The sequence below is a fragment of the Bubalus bubalis genome, chromosome 10 (genome assembly GCF_019923935.1).
Source record: "Bubalus bubalis isolate 160015118507 breed Murrah chromosome 10, NDDB_SH_1, whole genome shotgun sequence".
NCBI lineage: Eukaryota > Metazoa > Chordata > Mammalia > Artiodactyla > Bovidae > Bubalus > Bubalus bubalis.
The window spans coordinates 23,081,650-23,099,194 of record NC_059166.1 but is presented as its reverse complement, the minus strand read 5'-3'; the positions used below and the strand labels follow the sequence as shown (position 1 = coordinate 23,099,194).

Genomic DNA, 17,545 nt, shown 5'->3' with positions numbered 1-17,545 from the left:
CAACTCAGGTCTTCCAATTCCAAGTCTAGACTGCTGCCATCACACCAGATAATCAGATAATTTACACTCCCACATCTGTGGGAGTGGCCATCTTGCTTGGGGATTGGAGGAGGAGGAAAGAGAAGGGTATGGAAGTGTCAGAGGTGGGTGGGCAGTGGGAGACGCAACCTGATAGTGAGATGGTTCTTGCTTACTGCATGGGGTCTGGATGTTCGATAACTGGCCTGGCTATCAGGGCCTGCTCCAGTTCCTCTGAAACTGGAAAAAATGCATCTGGGGAGAGGGGTGCTCTGAGGAACTCCAATTCTTCATGTCTCAGTGCAGAAAGAATTCAGAAAGATGCAAAGTGATAGACTGTGTGTGTGTGTGTGTGTTAGTCACTCAGTCGTGTCCAACTCTTTGCGACCCCATAGACTGTAGCCCGCCAGGCTCCCCAGTCCATGGGATTCTCCAGGCAAGAGTACTGGAGTGGGTTGCCATTTCCTTATCCATACAACTACGTGTGTGTGTGTGTGTGTGTGTGTGTGTGTGTGTTATTCGCTCAGTCGTGTCTGACTCCCTGCGACCCTGTGGACTGCAGCCTGCCAGGCTCCCCCATCCATGGGATTCTCCAGGCAAGAATACTGGAGTGGGTTGCCATTTCCTGCTCCAGAGTGATATATTAAAAGTGATTTATTAGACTAGGATGCTTGTGAGACTTACAAGCAGGTGGGCAAGAGAATGCCATGTCCCGAGCACTTAGTGAGGAAAAGTAGGGTGGGGGAGAAGACCACCTTCTTCCTCCTTCTTGCATAGACATCATGCTTCCATCATCAGTTCCTTCTCCATGTCAGGCCAGGGTGTTTTCTTGTCCCTACATGGTCAAGTCAGGACTGTCATGGCATGATCAAAATGAGCAAAAAAGTGGTAACATATGCTAAAAATGATAAATCATATCGGGTTTTAGTATAATGTCAACTTTTCCTTATATTTTTGTTTTGTGTGCAGAGGAGTGTGTCCTAGGAATCATTAGCTTACTGGGCTCACTGGACAGGAAATAGGTCTCACGCTACCATTATTTTATTATTTGGAGGCATGTCTCATGCTTCTGTTGCATGGTTTTGTTGCTAAGCAAGCCTGCTTGGCTTAGTGGTTAAGCAAACCTGCTTTCTTGATTGATTTGTAACTTACAGGAGTCTCCCTTACATTTTTCGTTACTTACAATCTCTTTGTGGGATTAATTATTCAATCACTTGCTTTGTCCCTTTACTCTGTCCCTATCACCTCCAGAAATTCTAGTTGCTTTACCTTGGCCACTTCTTCCTGATTCTCTTGTCTCAGGACTGGAGGCACCAATGCCTTGCCCTTCTTCCCCTCACCTCCCCTGTAAGCCTTGGAAACATGTCATTTCTTTTGCCTGGACTCTGAAAGAATCATAAAGGTGATACCTTGTGAGTAGAAACATAAGGCCACCATGGTCTTGAACAGGTAAGGTTCCATGGAACAAGTTGAAACCATCTTCCATCCATGAGCATAATCTGTACATTGCTATCAGAGGCCCCCTTCCCAGGTAGTGCTTTTATTTTTCTCATTCCTTCTTAGAAACACACTTAAAGGTTGGAGAGGGTCCCTCATCTCCAGTCCAGCCCAGCCTCTCCAGCTTCAGGAGACCCTCCCAGTGGGAGCTATTTCCCTCCATACCTCCCGTAGGTCCATCTGTTCTACTGCCCCAGGGGCATCTTCTTTGTGACCTCATGTCCCAAGTCTTTATTTGTGCCCTGGATTGGGAACCCATAGACTGAAAGAGAATGAAGAGAAGCATTGTACAATCGAAATGTGAAAGAGTCTATTTACATATAACAATATTATAGGGAGAATAAAAGTTATCCACTGTTTTTTCTCCAACATGTTCAAATTTCCTGTTCACCTACTTCTTCCCTTTATGGTATAAACAATGTTCTATCAGTATTAGAAATGTTCAGTTTCCAAGTTCACATGTAATAATAGTAAGGTTTTAAAAACAGAAGTCTTGACTGTCAGATCTATTATAAGGAACAAGTTAAACATTTTCATGTTCATTTTCACTTTGGGGGCCACGTGGTGGAGAGACCAGGAAGCTCACTGTTTTACTTATTCTTATCATCTTTTTCTTAGTAATATTCTGGGCAGAGGAAGGTTTAAGAGGATGTGTAGGCGGATTGTGTATTTCCAAGGTAGATTGAGGCTACTTTTATATTGCACAGAAGTAGAGATCGTCTTACAAAATCTAGGGTAGGCTATTTGTTTCCTAGCTGGTCTTCGAGTAGACAGGGTTTTTTTCTAGCCCTTTGAAGAAAATTCCAGGACCTCATTGCAAACTGTAGACCGAGTAGTGGTGACCAGGTGGCTGAAGGGTGTGTAAACTTCTCTCCAATGACTGAGCAACTGGAATGCCAGGGTGTGGGTTAGGTGTCTCCCCCCTCATTCGAGGGCAGGGAGATCTGTAACAAAGACCAATCAAAGAAAGGGTTGCTTGGCAGATTATAGTAGCTTGCAGCCCCTCTCAGCCCATCTTTGGCTTTCTCCCACATCCGGGGTGGACTGGAGGGTTGCTGGGGCAAAAGAGGAATGACCTAACCTTTAATGGTCTGTGAAGACTTCCTGAAGTGGTGTGAGGACCCTCCCCCACTGTAATATGTAGCTGAGAGAGCAAGCGTGCTTGTACTCTGTTCCTTTGGGTCGCTTTGGGTCTTGGCTGCTGAAACATCCTCCTTGCAGACATCTGCTTTTTATTTGCATCTGATCTACTGGGTCAGCTCCACCCACATCTCTTGGACCCTTATGAATTCAGAGTCAGCATCCCCTGGATCTAATGGGAGACTGGCCTGTTTCGAAATCATCACTGATCCTACTGAGGAAATGTCAGAAGAAAGGGAGAAGGGGAAGATTCATGGGTAATTTATTAGTTTGCAATACTATGTATATCGATGGTAACTCTATCCTGACATCTCTCCCTCCCATCCCCACCCCTCACTCTTACAATGGAGGAAGGAATTGAATATAATTCATTCATGAGTATGTAAGATAACTCCTCCTCCCCCCTCTCTTTGCTATATAACAAAGGTTACCAGTTACTTTCCAGTACTTAGAAAAAATAGAACAAGGACTATGAGAATTGTTATGAAAATATTACAAACATAGAGTTCTTATGTGTATAGGAATTATGTGAAGACAATATTTGATTTTAAAAATATTTTAGTAAATATTATGTCATACTATTTATTAAAATATAATTCATTGGGTTTTAAAATTTTAAATCAACCCCTTAAATAATTCTACTTATGGAGAGAGATTTGGGAGGAAAGTATGTTGCCGAATTTTTATCAATAAAAAGAGCCCTGCAGTTCTGATTGACCTAATCAGTCAATTAACTGGTTAGAAACTGAAGCAAGGGACTTCCCTGGTGGTCCAGTAGTTAAGACTCTGCACTTCCAGTGTTTTCACTTCAGGGGACACCAGTTCAATCTCTGGTAGGGGAACTAAGATCCCATAAAACAAAACAAAAGAAAAAAGAAACTAAAGTGCAAATTTTGCATCTTAAATTAGGCTAATTCTTCTGTAAATCATGTGACTAGCAGCCAATTTAAAAAGATTCAAAATCTGATTAGTTTAGGCCACCTGTCTTGAGCTCTCTCTTTGATTCTACCAGTTGTCCATTTATTTATTTGATCAGCCCTGATTGAGAGTCTGCTGTGAGGAAGGTGCTAGAGGCACAAGTATGAATAAGATGTCCTGAGTCTCTGTGTCTTGGAGCTTATTTCTGTGGCATAAACAGACCTCTGATGAGCCGGCTTCCATCACCTTGCCCTGTGCTGCAGTATGGGCTGCCATGGGGAGGCCAATGGGGACTGGGGTTGTCTGCAGAGACCCCCCCAAAAGAGGTGATGGGGCCTGAACTGAGTCGTAAAGGATTAAATGGATGCTCACCAGGGGAGGGAGAAGAGGTTGTTCCAGGCAAGGGGAGCAGTGTGGGTACACGGATAAGACGGAGGCTAAGGACCACACGAAATATAAAATGCAAGGCAGGGGACACGACTGAGCGACCAAGCACACACAGAACAGCACGGGGTGTGTGTGTGTGTGTGTGTGTGTGAGTGTGTGAGATGAGTGGGGAGGAGAGGGATGTCAAGATTTGGTAGGAATCCCAAGCTTAGGACAGTCAGAACTCTGGGGAGTTTTAAGTGATGATCTGGCCAGATTCCTGAACCTGGCCGCTGGCATGGGTTCATCAGTCTTGGACCAGTTTAGGCTCAGCTGGCAGCCGGCCTGGCCCAAGCCCAGCACACCCCAGACACAGGCCAGGGCTGGAGAGAGGCGGGAGCTGCAGCAGGACTAACCTCCTTCTGACCTTGGCATGATGTGTGTGCCTCTCAGGAGGTTTCCATCTTCCAGCAAGTTTCCCCATCTATGTGGTAGCAGTCTTAGCGCTTAGGGACACTGGCTCATCAGTCATGGGGGCCTATTTCAGTGCTCTTCAACCAGGGCATCCACATGGTGCTTGCAAATTCCTCTGAGCTCGGTGGGTGTGAAGACCCTCAGGCCCTCCAGCACTGCAGAGTGTTCTCGGATGTCCAGCAATGCTGCTGCTGCTGCTGCTAAGTCGCTTCAGTCATGTCCGACTCTGTGCGACCCCATAGATGGCAGCCCACCAGGCTCCCCCGTCCCTGGGATTCTCCAGGCAAGAACACTGGAGTGGGTTGCCATTCCCTTCTCCAATGCATGAAAGTGAAAGTGAAGTTGCTCAGTCATGTCCGACTCTCAGCGACCCCATAGACTGCAGCCCACCAGGCTCCTCCATCCATGGGATTTTCCAGGCAAGAGTACTGGAGTGCTACAGAGCTGTAATCCCTGCTTCTTCATGCCCACTTCTCCACAAGGGGGCCTCACTGATGAGGCCTGGACAACCTCAAATCAGACACAGACCAGATAGAAGGAAGGAGGTGTCCTTAAGGAAAATGACTCACCAGAAGTTGTCCTTCTGTTATTTACAAACTCTTGCTTTTATTACATATGGAAGTGAAAATGAATGTAAAATATTTTTATCTAATTTGAACACGAAACCTTATTAGTTTGTAGCATGTCTTTTTTTTTTTTTTTTTTTTTTTTTTACTGGATACTGTTTAAAAGGAGTTTCATAACTCTTCTGAGATTCATTCTGTAATTCTGAGAAAGTGACATTTATAGACTACTCATGTAAACAGAGTGTGGAGTTGCTCTCAGCCCACTCGTGGTATTTGTGGAGGTTCCGGGCAGACAGAATTAGGCACCTGAAACAAGGCCGAGTGTTGCCAGTTCAGCGGGGCGGGTGATAAGAATGTAGGGTTTCTGTTCTCAGCGTGTCTTCCCAGGAGGGCCTGGCCGCATCTCACCTGCGCACCTGGGGCGGGTTCCACCCCCAACCTTCCCAGCCAGACTCTTACACCCAGCGCATGCTCCTTCACGCTGCACTGTCCACCCCTTCATCATATGAGTTGAATGAGTAACTCAATGAGGGAGGTTGATGGGGAAGAACTTTCAGGAAGTCGTTTTGTGGTGGGCACACATGAGGCCCCAAGGTTTAGGTCTCAGCTTTTTGGAGAAAGGAGCTGTGAGGCTAAAATGGGCTGGATGCCCATGGGGTGCTGTGGGCCCCTGTAGGGGTGTTGTGGGCCCAGAGGGCAGGGGCCTCACACAGCCCCCTGGACAGCCCAGCACTCAGCATGCCCCACACAGTATGATATATGGGGATGCAGCCTCGTGGGCCTCTAGCACAGGAGTAGCAGTGAGACGCCCCATCACCTTGAAGGCAGGACATCTGAGGGGAGTGGAAGAACAAGGAATGGAGACTGCCAGATTCACGAGACAGCTGTGCTGGGGACCAGAAGCCCTGAATCAGCAGTGGGGAGTGAGCTGGAGAGGGCTGCTCTATTCCCACTCATGGATCTCATTCTTACCCACTGGCTCATGACGTCTGGAGAAACACGTTGCTCCTGGTGTTCACCGCCTTCAGGACTAGCACTGGTTGAGGTTCGGGAGCACTCTGTCTCTCTGAGGTATGGAGGCCTGATCTCTCAGTTATGTCCTGTTCTCCATACGTGACCTCTCTTTTCACCCCATGTCTTGACGTGTGTGGTTCTCTGGGCTTTGAGGGCCTCCTGTTTCCTCTTCTTCTGAGGTAGAGCTTCCACGCATCGTTCAAAACCCTGGTCAGATTCTGTTGCCTCACCGGACACTTAATTAGCCTCTCTGGCCAGAGTTGCTTGCTCCCCCCACCTGTGGTCTCATAGCCTCATCACGATGTTTCTGTGCTGTGCAGCATTAATCTGTTTATTCGGCTGTCTCTTCAGTGTGACTCAGTTTTCAAGGATAACAGTCCTCTCTTGAAATTTGTTTATCCCATCTTCATGTCACAATATCTGGTTTTGAAAGCAAAAAAAAAAAATTAAAAGCATTCAAAATGTTAAAAACAGATCACCCACAATCTTTTTCTAAAAGGCAGTGAGTACCTGGATACACAAAATATGGTGGATACATGCAATGGAATATTATTCATCCATGGAAAGGAATAAAATTCTGCTACATACCTACAACATGAATGAACCTTAAAAACATTATAGTAAGTGAAATAAACCATACACAGAAGAATAAATATGTGATTCCATTTACATGAGATGTCTACAACAGGCTCATTCAGTGACAGAAAGTAGATTTGATGTTGTTAGGGGTAGGAGGTAAGAAGGAGGAAACGATACAGAATTTATATTTGAGATGATGATAAGTTCTGGAAATAGTGGGGGATATACTTAATGCCGAGCTTCCCTGATGGCTTAGTGGTAAAGAACCCGCCTGCCAATGCAGGAGACATGGGTTCAATCCCTGGATTGGGAAGATCTCCTGGAGAAGGAAATGTCAATCTACTCTAGTATTCTTGCTTGGGAAATCCCATGGACAGAGGCAAAGGAGCCTGGAGGGCTACAACCCCTGCAGGCTAAAAAGAGTCAGATGTGACTTAGTAACTAAACAATAGCAATAATGTACTTAAAGCCACTGAATTATATATATGAAAGTGGTAAATTTTATGTTATGTATTTTTTACCACAATTAAAGGCAATGAGTAGAGAAGAAATAAATGGAAGAATTTGCAGTAAAATTCTCCAAAGACACAAATGCAAAATAGTTCAAAAGTATGTAGACCAGTTAAATGTGATACAACTCACTACAGACTCTTAATCAAGAGAAGAAAACCTGTGTTCTTTCTCTTGACACTATTTTTAGGGAAGTCAGTAGGATTCCATCAAAGTCCACATCGTATTCTCTTATTTTTCTGCGATATCAGCAGCAAGTACATTTTCCCAACATTAAATTGAACTATTTCTCTGAGATGTTATTGCAAGCAAGCTGAGATCACTCAAACTTGGGGGTATTGAAATGCCTTAGAAAATTAATTTTCCTTTGTTATTTTTAGTTTTTAAATCTATATTTTAATATTATATATATCCATATAATCTTTAAGAGTGAAAATTAAGTAAACAGTTATGATTAGTGGTTATATTTTTATTTCCCTGGGATTAGAACCCTCTGTTATGCCAGATAAATCTTTTGCTTGGGTTTTGTATTTTTAACTCATGCACATTTATGGGAACTCATTAGAGGGGGGAGTGTAAAATTCCCCTTCATGACAGAGTTAGAGAACAAGAGGTGAATTGTGCCGGACGCAAGGAGGCACATCAGAGCTGATGAGAACCGTGGCGGTCTTTTGGATCGCATAGGGGCGAGATGCCCCGGGAAGGTGCCTGGTATATGATCAAACGGCAGTTCTCGGAAAGGTTGCCGAGCAGAAGCAGAGGCTTTGGCAGAACCTAAACGGCAAAGTCACAAACAGTAACAGACTCTAAAAATAACAACTGCAACCCCAGCAAAATGCAAGTCCTTATATGTGGGAAGTATAATGGGAAATGCATCGATTGGTATTTTTGTCCAGATGCGTGAACAGTGATCACAAGTAGAGATGCTCATCCTTTCTCCAAAGGTGCGTGGTATAAAACATCTGTCACCATTAGCAAAGTCTTCTAGTGAGAATGGTAACTCAAGTCAATAGAGTTGTATGAGGAGTTTTCTCACTGCAAGTGGCTGGAATAGAACAAAAATCAACTTTCATGTATTCATTCTCCCATTCTGCTCATGTTTAATGAGCACCTACAATATGCAAAGCATTATTCTAGGTACTTGGACTATATCACTGAGTCAAATCAAGATCAAGTTCTCAGCCCTCATGAAGCTCATGTTGTAGCAGGAAAACGCAGAAAATAAGGTATAGGTACTTTACAGGTAAGTACATTTTATAATGTGTTAGAAAAGGGGGAAAGTAGAGCAGGAAGAAGAAACTTGAGAGTGCCCAAGGGAGGTGGATGTGGGAGCAGATGGCTGCAGTAGCGTGGTCAGGGCGAGCATTATGGAGACAGAGACATGTGGACAGAGCCTTGGAGCGGGGAGTTAATATGACTTCCCATGGAGGGGATATGGTGGTGGGAGGGTCTAGGATGGCTCGAGGTGTTTGTCCTAAGCAGTGAATGGAAGGATGGAGTTGCTCTAGGTGGAAAGCATGAAACAGGCTTGGGGTGAAGATCCGGTGTTTCGTTTGGACCTCAAGCTTGACATGCCTAGTAGACTTCCAGGGGAAGATAGTGAGCAGATATTGGTACATTCATTTCCTATTCTTGCTGTCATGAATTACCACAAATTTAGTAGGCTAAAACAACACATGTGTGGCTTCCCTGATGGCTCAGTGGGTAAAGAATCTGCCTGCAGTGCAGGAGACACAGGAGATGTGGGCTCAATCCCTGGGTCAGGAAGATCCCCTGGAGAAGGAAATGGCAACCCACTCCAGTATTCTTGCCTGGAAAATCCCATGGACAGAGGAGCCTGGTGGGCTACAGTCCTTGGGGTGGCAAAGAATTGGACATGACTGAGCAAAACAACCCATGTTTATTATTGCATAGTTCTGAAGATCAGAAGTCCTAAAATTAAGGTGTATTCCTTGTGGAGAGTCTAGAGGGGACTGTGCTTCCTGGCAGTTCCAGAGGCTGCCTGCATTCCTTGACATGTGGCCCCTTCTTCCATCTGCCGAGTGCTTCATTGTCCAACCTTTGCTTCATTGTCCTCTCTCGGATCCTCATGCCTTCCTTCTTATAAGATTTATGATTATACTGGACTCCCCTGGATTATTCAGGATGATCTCCCCTTCTCAAGACCCTGAAGTTAGTCACATCTGCAAGGTTATTTGAGTCTGGAGTTCTGGTAAGAGACCCAGACTAGAGTAAACCTTTGGCATTTAAAGCCCTTATGGGAGAATTTGGTGACTCCCACAACTTTTTGGTTCAGTTGCTAAGTCACGTCCAACTCTTTGTGACTCCAGAGACTGCAGTACACCAGGCTTCCTTGTCCTTCACTATGTCCCAGAGTTTGTTAAAACTGATGTCCACTGAGTCAGTGATGCTATCTAACCATCGTCTCATCCCCTGCCACCCACCTCTCCTTTTGCTTTCAGTCTTTCCCAGCATCAGGGTCTTTCCCCACTGAGCTGGCTGTTCACATCAGGTGGCCAAAGTATTGGAGTTTCAGCTTCAGCATTAGTCCTTCCAATGAACATTCAGGGTTGATTTCCTTTAGGACTGACTGATTTGATCTGCTTGCAGATCTCCAGCACCACAGTTTGAAAGCATCAATTCTTTGGTGCTCAGCCACAACTTATGACATTGGAATGCCCTAAGTGGACTTTAGGTGGAATTGGACACTGGATCCTTGGATTGAAAAGCTGTCTGCATATCTCCTATTCTCTCTTTCCCCTCCTCCCCCCACCCCCCACCCCCCCCCCCCCCCCCACCCCGCTCCTCAACCTGCCTCAGCCCCACTCTCTTGGCCCTGGGTGTCTCAGACAGGTTCATTCTCTCCCACCTCAGGATTACGTATGGTTGCCAGGAACTCCAGGTTTAAATGATCTTAGTGAGAAAACCCAGAGAAAAGACAGAACTTCTGTCTCATGGGATCCACACTTGAAGCCCCACGGGGCTCTGATGGGGCCAAGTTGGATGGGGCCTTTGGTGTCACCCCTGTGGCTGGTGGCTGTTGGCCCCCAGGGAACCCGAGATTCAAAAGAGGGGCAGTTTCTCAAAGCAAAGGGGGAGGGGCTGTTACTAGAAAAGAGGAAGAGAGGCTAGTAAAACAAAAGCTCTAGCTACACTGAAAACCCTGTAGACTTTTATTTTTTAGATTTTCTTTTAGAAAATTTTAAACGTAGCCCAAAGTAGATTCCTCATGTACCCATCACCTGTGGTTTAACAATTACACAGTTTGTTTCTATTTTTGGCCACGCCACTCAGCTTTACACAATCTTAGGTTTCGGAATAGAGAAGCCAATGGCACCCCACTCCAGTACTCTTGCCTGGAAAATCCCATGGACAGCGGAGCCTGGTAGGCTGCAGTCCATGGGGTCGCTAAGAGTTGGATACGACTGAGCGACTTCCCTTTCACTTTTCATTTTCATGCATTGGAGAAGGAAATGGCAACCCACTCCAGTGTTCTTGCCTGGAGAATCCCAGGGATGGGGGAGCCTGGTGGGCTTCCATCTATGGGGTTGCACAGAGTCAGACACGACTGAAGTGACTTAGCAGCAGTAGCAGCAGCAGGCTTCGGAATCTTAGTTCCCCAACTAGGGGTTGAACCTGGGCCCTTAGCAGCGAGAGTGTAAAATCCTAACCACTGAACTGCCAGGGAATTCCCAACAGTTGCTGACTCTTAGCCAACTTGCTTCTTCTATATGCCTAACTCCTCCTCCGCCCCCACCTCAGGACTATATTAAAGTAAATTCCAGACATCATTTCATTTTCCCTGTAAATACTACCATATGTCATATTTAGTAACTGTAAAGAAAAAGGACTCTTAAAAAAAAACAGTGCCACAATACCATTATCGCCCTAAAAAATTTTACCATTGATATCATTAACTGTTCAGTGTTCAGGTTTCCCCAGTCGTCTCATCAATGAGGATTTGAATCAGGATCCCAGTGAGGTTGATCTATTCCATCTGGTTCAGAATTTCCTTGTGAGATACATCCGTGGGTTAATTGTCTAAAGCTGTTTGCAGACGACACACTTGGTTTGGTATTCCTCCTAGTCCGTACACCGTGGACATGACTCAATCTCTGCCAGGTCAGTTGTTTCTTTCTTGTCACTGTAACACTTTCACTTCTTCAAATTCACTGACTCCAAATACCAAAGCGGCTTTTGTGCAGCAAGTATTCTGGAGTCATTTTGAAAGCGGCAGATGTGGTTTAGGTGAATTTGGCTTTTGAAAAGCCCCAAAGATCTAGATAGGCAACCCAGCTGTGATGCTTCCCTTCCCCTCCCACGATCTCCCACTGGGAGATGAGAACAGAGACCTTTCCTCTGCATCACTCTCTCCATAGGGGCTTCTGTCCCAGGGATCCAAATGCCAGTTTGCTCCAGGGAGAGTCTTCGCTTGAGTGGGTCCACCTGGGCCTGTTAGCACAGACAGACTCGAGCCGAGGACTGAACTTCCCTCCTTGTGGTTTGTGTGTTGCGTTTTTGACCTGACAGTGAATCTCTCAGTTGAGGTTTAAGGTTTGTTCTAGGGGAGGGGGATGGAGAGAAAGGAAGGGGCCCTTGAAAATATGAACCAAGAAGTCCCAAGTGTCTAACCTGCCCTTTCAAAAGGGTTCAGCAAGTCCCACTGTGCTCGCAGTGCCCTGGAGAGGTTTTGGCATAGCTGCTGTGCATCTTTTCACAGAACTGGAATCACATAGACAGGTCTACTCTGTCATTCACCCTGACATCATAAACACTTCTTTACTGTTATTACATATTTTCCTTTAGTTTTTTAAACATTCATAATAGCCAAGAAATTCTTTTTTGGCAGAGTGATAAATCTACTGGGCTGTGAAAGGAACACCTGGAGTCAAGAGGACTGCATCGCAGGCCTGGCTTTGCCCCGAACTAGAAATATGACTGGAGGCCTAGCCCCAAACTTCTCTGGGTTTTCTCCTCCATTACATGGAGACAATAGTTCTTGTTTCACAGGACAGTTACAGAGATGAAATGAAAGAATGATGTTATAGGGCTCTAAGTGTTAGTCATTCAGTCATGTCCAACTCTTTGCACCCCTATGGGCTGTAGCCTGCCAGACTCCTCTGTCCGTGGGATTCTCCAGATAAGAATACTGGAGTGGGTAGCTATTCCCTTCTCCAGGGGATCTTCCCCACCCAGGGATTGAACCTGCTTCTCCTGCATTGCAAGCAGAATCTTTACCATCTGAGCCACCAGGGAAGCCCCTTCTAGGGCCTTTGTACACTCTAAATTGATGTTCAGAAATAGTGTGCTCATGTCTGTGTTTGGGTTATGTAAGTTCAGTAAGTGATGTAGAAGTTCTCATTCTTCCTAATCCTCAAAGAGACTCACTCCTTGAAGCCAGTGCCTGACAGTTAAGGAGAGAAAAGGTACTTGTCGGTCTGTGCTCCTGGGGCTGCACTTTCTGGAAGATGTTCCTGCTCGTCCTCATTCGCTCCCTCCCATGTAGAAGCAGCGGGAAATTCCTAAAGCATAGGAGAAGTGTTAAATCCAAAATGTGATACATCCTGGAAACACTGTTCCTCTGGTTTCTTTATAAATGGAGCTGAGACTCTCAAATGTTTCTGATGAAGATATGTGGAGTCTTCCCATGGACAAAAAAAAAAAATAAAATTATTTTTATATTTTAGAATGAATGTGCTTAGAGTGTGGAAATTTTTCTTACACATTGTAAGAGTCCAAGAGATCTGTGTTGACCTGAATTGAGGTATAAGCAGAGGATTTAGCAGCAACCTGGATGACCTTGGAGAGCATTATGCTAAGTAAAATAAGTCAGAGAAAGACAAATACTGTATGATCTCACTTACATGTGGAATCTAAAAAATAAATGGCAAACTAGTGAATATAGCAGCAAAGAAGTAGACTCACAGATATCGAGAGTAAATTAGTGGTTACCAGTGTGGAGAGGGAAGGGAGGAGGGGCAGGGGTTGAGGGGGGAGGAGTATAAACTATTAGGTATAAAGTCAGCTACAAAGATATATTGTACAACTTGGGGAATACAGCCACCATTTTATAATGATTACAGTGCTTCATTGTAACTTTTAAAAATTGCAAATCACTATTGTACACCTGTAACTTATATAATGTATATACAGCAACTATCATTTAATAAAAAATTATCTTTAAAAAATAAAATACATGTATTTTGTATTAAAATACATAAGCAGAGGAGAATTATACCTGTAAATATGGTGATTATTTCTACTTCTCTTATCATTGAAGAGGTGAATAATATCATCTCTTATTTCTACAGAATAGTAGATCCCCAGGCACATTTTAGGCTTTATTCATCAGAGCCGCACATATGATCTGACAATACCTCTTATCCATTTGGTTCTATTCCCTTGGCAGTTCTCTCTCTTCCTATTCCCAGATATATTTCTCCCTGGAGATTGTTTTCTTCTGGACCAGTTGCTTAATCTTCCCAACCCATATTTGGTAGAGACTGGTAGTGCTCACTCCCATCCATGAGAAAGGAGTGCACTTTCCAACCTCTCTGGCAGCTGGGCAGGACTGTGATTAATCCTGAAAAGTGTGTCGCTTATGGGCTGAGGCAGTGAGGTGCTCAGATGTACGTACTTCTCCAGGCTTCCCTACCTTACCTCATAAACTGAGAGAGTCACAAGTTCAGGAAATTGCAGCTACACGATGGTAAAGCCTCCATCCGCTTTGACCTTGACTCACCACGTGAGGACAATTTCCTTAGAGAGTTACCAGGCCCCGACAGCGGACTCTGTGATTGAGAAATAAATTTAGGTGGCATCGAGCCAAGGAGACCTGGGGACTTTTTGTTATTGTGGCACAATCTATTCTCTCCTGACTGCTGCACATTCTGTCTCTAAAATGGCCTTAACCAATTTTTTGATTGTTAAGTCTTTTCTCTGTGTGGATAGTAAACCCTTAGAATTTTGATGTATCTACATTTTTTAGATTGTACCAAAGTATTTTCCAAACTGTGGCATGCATACATGCTAATGGTACGTGAGATAATTTTATGTGGGATATAGATAGACTTTTAAGCATGTTAGATATTTATTTACATTTATAATTTGCTTCTACTTATAGCAAGTGATTCCCATTTTCCATTCATAGTAGTTATATAAATATTTCTTTTAAAATAACCTTGGAGAACATGGAGAGATTTAAAAAGAAAAATCCAGTAGATAAGAGTATAATTGGCATGCAGATATGGCAAAAATCAGAGAGGTGGTATTCAAATGACTGAAGGGTTGGAAACTGTATAGATAAATTACTTGATGGCATGTCTGTTAAAGAAGATCCCCACTGGACAGAGAGACTTTCATTTTTGAACCTAGTGATTAGCATCAGATGGACTTCCCCGATGGGTCAGCGGTAAAGAATCTGCCTGCAGTGCAGGAGACACAGGAGACTCGACTTTCGATCCCTGGGTCAGGAAGATCCCCTGGAGGAGGGGATGGCTACCCACTCCATTATTCTTGCCTGGAAAATCCCATGGACAAAGGAGCCTGGCAGGCTACAGTTCATAGGGTCACAAAGAGTCGCACATAACTGAAGTGACTTAAGCACAGACTCATGAATATTTATTTTATTCTGTGTTATAATCCATTACTGTTGTTATTTTGTTGCCCAAATTGTAGCGTATTTGGCTATTGAGCGCTTATTCCAGTTGGCTCTTATGTCCTTTTGACCTGTCCCCATCATTTTTTAAAGCCCCTCCTTATTTCCTGGCACCTTATAATGTTCCAGTCTCATCTTGTGTTCTCTGTCCCCATCCTGGAATCAGCCACCTCTGCTAGGTGCCTTGTTTTTTCAGTATTATTTTAATGTTTATAACATTCTATTCATATTCTTTGAAAAATGGTATTTACCTTGTGAAATATTTATGTAGGAGATATTGGATATTTTCTTACCATATTTAGTACTCAATTATTCATGAAACACTGACCCGCCAACACGTCTGATTGCAGAAAAGCATATTCTGTGTTGTTCTATATGGTTGAAAAGAATGGAAGCCACACGATTAAAGGTTTTCACCAAAAGATCTACTATGCTTTCTTATTTCTCCATTTCTTTTTTGCACCTAACCACAGAGTCGATATCCTTTAGATTTTTCCTTGCTTTTAAACTTTGTTCTTGCTAAAAAATTCTTTTCTCTCTCATATAAATTTTCTCTGGCATTCCTCTTCTGCAGTTTAGCTCTTCACTGGCCTAAAGTCCTCTCACCTCATATTTTATCCTGACACCTCCACCCTTTGCTGAATTCCTGGTATTGCATCTCTGTTTCTCTAACCCTTGCGCCAATTTTCTAGTCAATTCAATCAATATATACAGCTCGACACTGAAGCGGACTGGAAAGTTTCTTGGCCGAAACTAGAGGGTCTAAACGCCTCCATCAAATGTAAACCTAACCTTATTTTTTTCTTCTTCTGTAAGAGTATGTTTCTTATAGAAATTGATTTCAAAAAGTGGTTCCTTTCAAAATTCACAAATCTTACTCCTATGAGTCTATTTTTTATTATCACATTTTTAAAAACCTATTTGTTTTTAAACTATGGATGGTTGGTCTTATCTGTCTAACCCAGAGCACAAAATAAAATGTTTTTCACTTTTTAATTTGAAATAATTTTATACTTATTGAACTGTTAGGAACCTAGTATATGCAGTGTTCTCCTATAACCTTCATCCAGTATATAGTTGTATTTCATTACATATTACATCCATGATTTCCCAACTCAGAATTAGTGAGGTCCTGTGATCCGTGTTGATTGGTGACTGTCTTTGCATTGATTTCCTTTGACTCCCATCAGTTACCTTCAGATTTTCCTGTGGAGGAAGCACCTCTGTGCAGCATTATCATCTGCGTGGTTTAAAGGGAATGACTCATTCTTTGCTCCAGGGCTGAACTCTGATTGGTTACGGCGTGGAGCTTGGCTGAACGGTGCATGTGTTTATGACTCAATCCAGCCAATGAGATGCATGGAGACTTTCACTGGGGCTTATGAAAGAGAAACTTCTGTACTTCATGGTCCCATGTGACCCCTGTGGTTGTTATTTGTCAACATGGGAGCAGCCTGCCCAAGTGTAAAAGTGACACACTTAGAAGGGAAGAGCCTAGGAAATTTCTGAGGGTAGATGCAATTATGCTCGAGGCTAGACCTACCTCCAGACTTCAGTTTTGTGAATCAGTGACTTCCTTCCCAGTCTTTTTTTTTTTTTTTTTTCCTGGCTAACTTTTTTTTAAATTTGAGTTTTCTGTAACTTGCAAAGATTTCTACTGATACAGACCCTTTTCGGTGCATCCTGTCATGTTGCTTGTACCTGTGTTACTGTTTATTTTAGTTCGTCATCAAAGTTAATTACATGTCCATTTTCCTTCAAATAGATTATGATATTCTTGGATCTAGGCATTAAACTCTTGCCTTCCTTTCTGATCTTCATATGGGCATAGCAACACCTCTGTTTAGCTATGCTGTCAAGGTCTATTCTATGCCAGGCTCAGATCTGGATCTAGTTCTCCATATGTGTTTAAAGAATTGTGAATTTTGTTTACCATGCCACTTATATCACTGCATCACAAATTATCACAAATTTAGCAGCTAAAACAAGCCATAACTTCTCTGAATCAGAAGCATGAGACAGCTCAACTGGGATCTCTGTTTAGGGTCTTGCCAGACTGCAATCAGGGTGTCAGTGGGCTGTGTTCTCACCTGGAGGATTGACTGGGGCAGAGTCTACTTCTCAGCTCATTCACCTTGTTGACAGAATTCCTTTCCTGGGTCTGTATGACTGAGGACTCCAGGTTTTTGCTGACTGTTGATCAAAGGCTGCTCAGTGGGTTTCCTTAACCTGGTCGCTCACTGCCTTAACCCAGAGAGGAGGATCTCTTGCTCGGGTCTGCTGAAACAGTCTTATCTAACACCATATAACCACAGAGGGACACCCCACCCACTTTGCCACATTCTACTGGCTAATAAATCACAGGTCTGATTCATACCCAAGCACTGGGGGCGATTCAAAGGCATGGACATCAGGAGATGGGAAATCACCGTGGGTCACCTTAGGGTCTGCCCTCCACACTACCGTCAATGTTCATGTTTAAAGTTCAGGAGATCTTGTGGGTTCAGCCGCAGAACCACCACAATAAAGTTATATTGTGATAAAGTGAGTCACAGGAGTTTTTCAGTTTCCCATTGCACATAAAAGCTATGTTTACAGGACTTCTCTGGTGGCTCAGCGATAAAGAATCTGCCTGCCAGTGTAGGAGACACAGGTACGATTCCTGATCTGGGAAGATCCTACATGCTGTGGAGCAACTAAAGCCCATGCACCATAACTATTGAGCCTGTGCTCTAGCGCTCAGGAGCTGCAGTTACTGAGCTCATGTGCCCTAGAGCCCGTGTCCTGCAACACGAGAAGCCCCTGC

General features: G+C 43.9%; 1 protein-coding gene across 2 annotated transcripts in view; it reads left to right on the top strand.

Moving 5' to 3' along the window:
* Nucleotides 1–17,545, top strand: part of PHACTR2 (phosphatase and actin regulator 2) — a 297,414-nt gene that overhangs the window by 21,506 nt on the left and 258,363 nt on the right. The gene's annotated exons all lie outside the window — the stretch shown is intronic.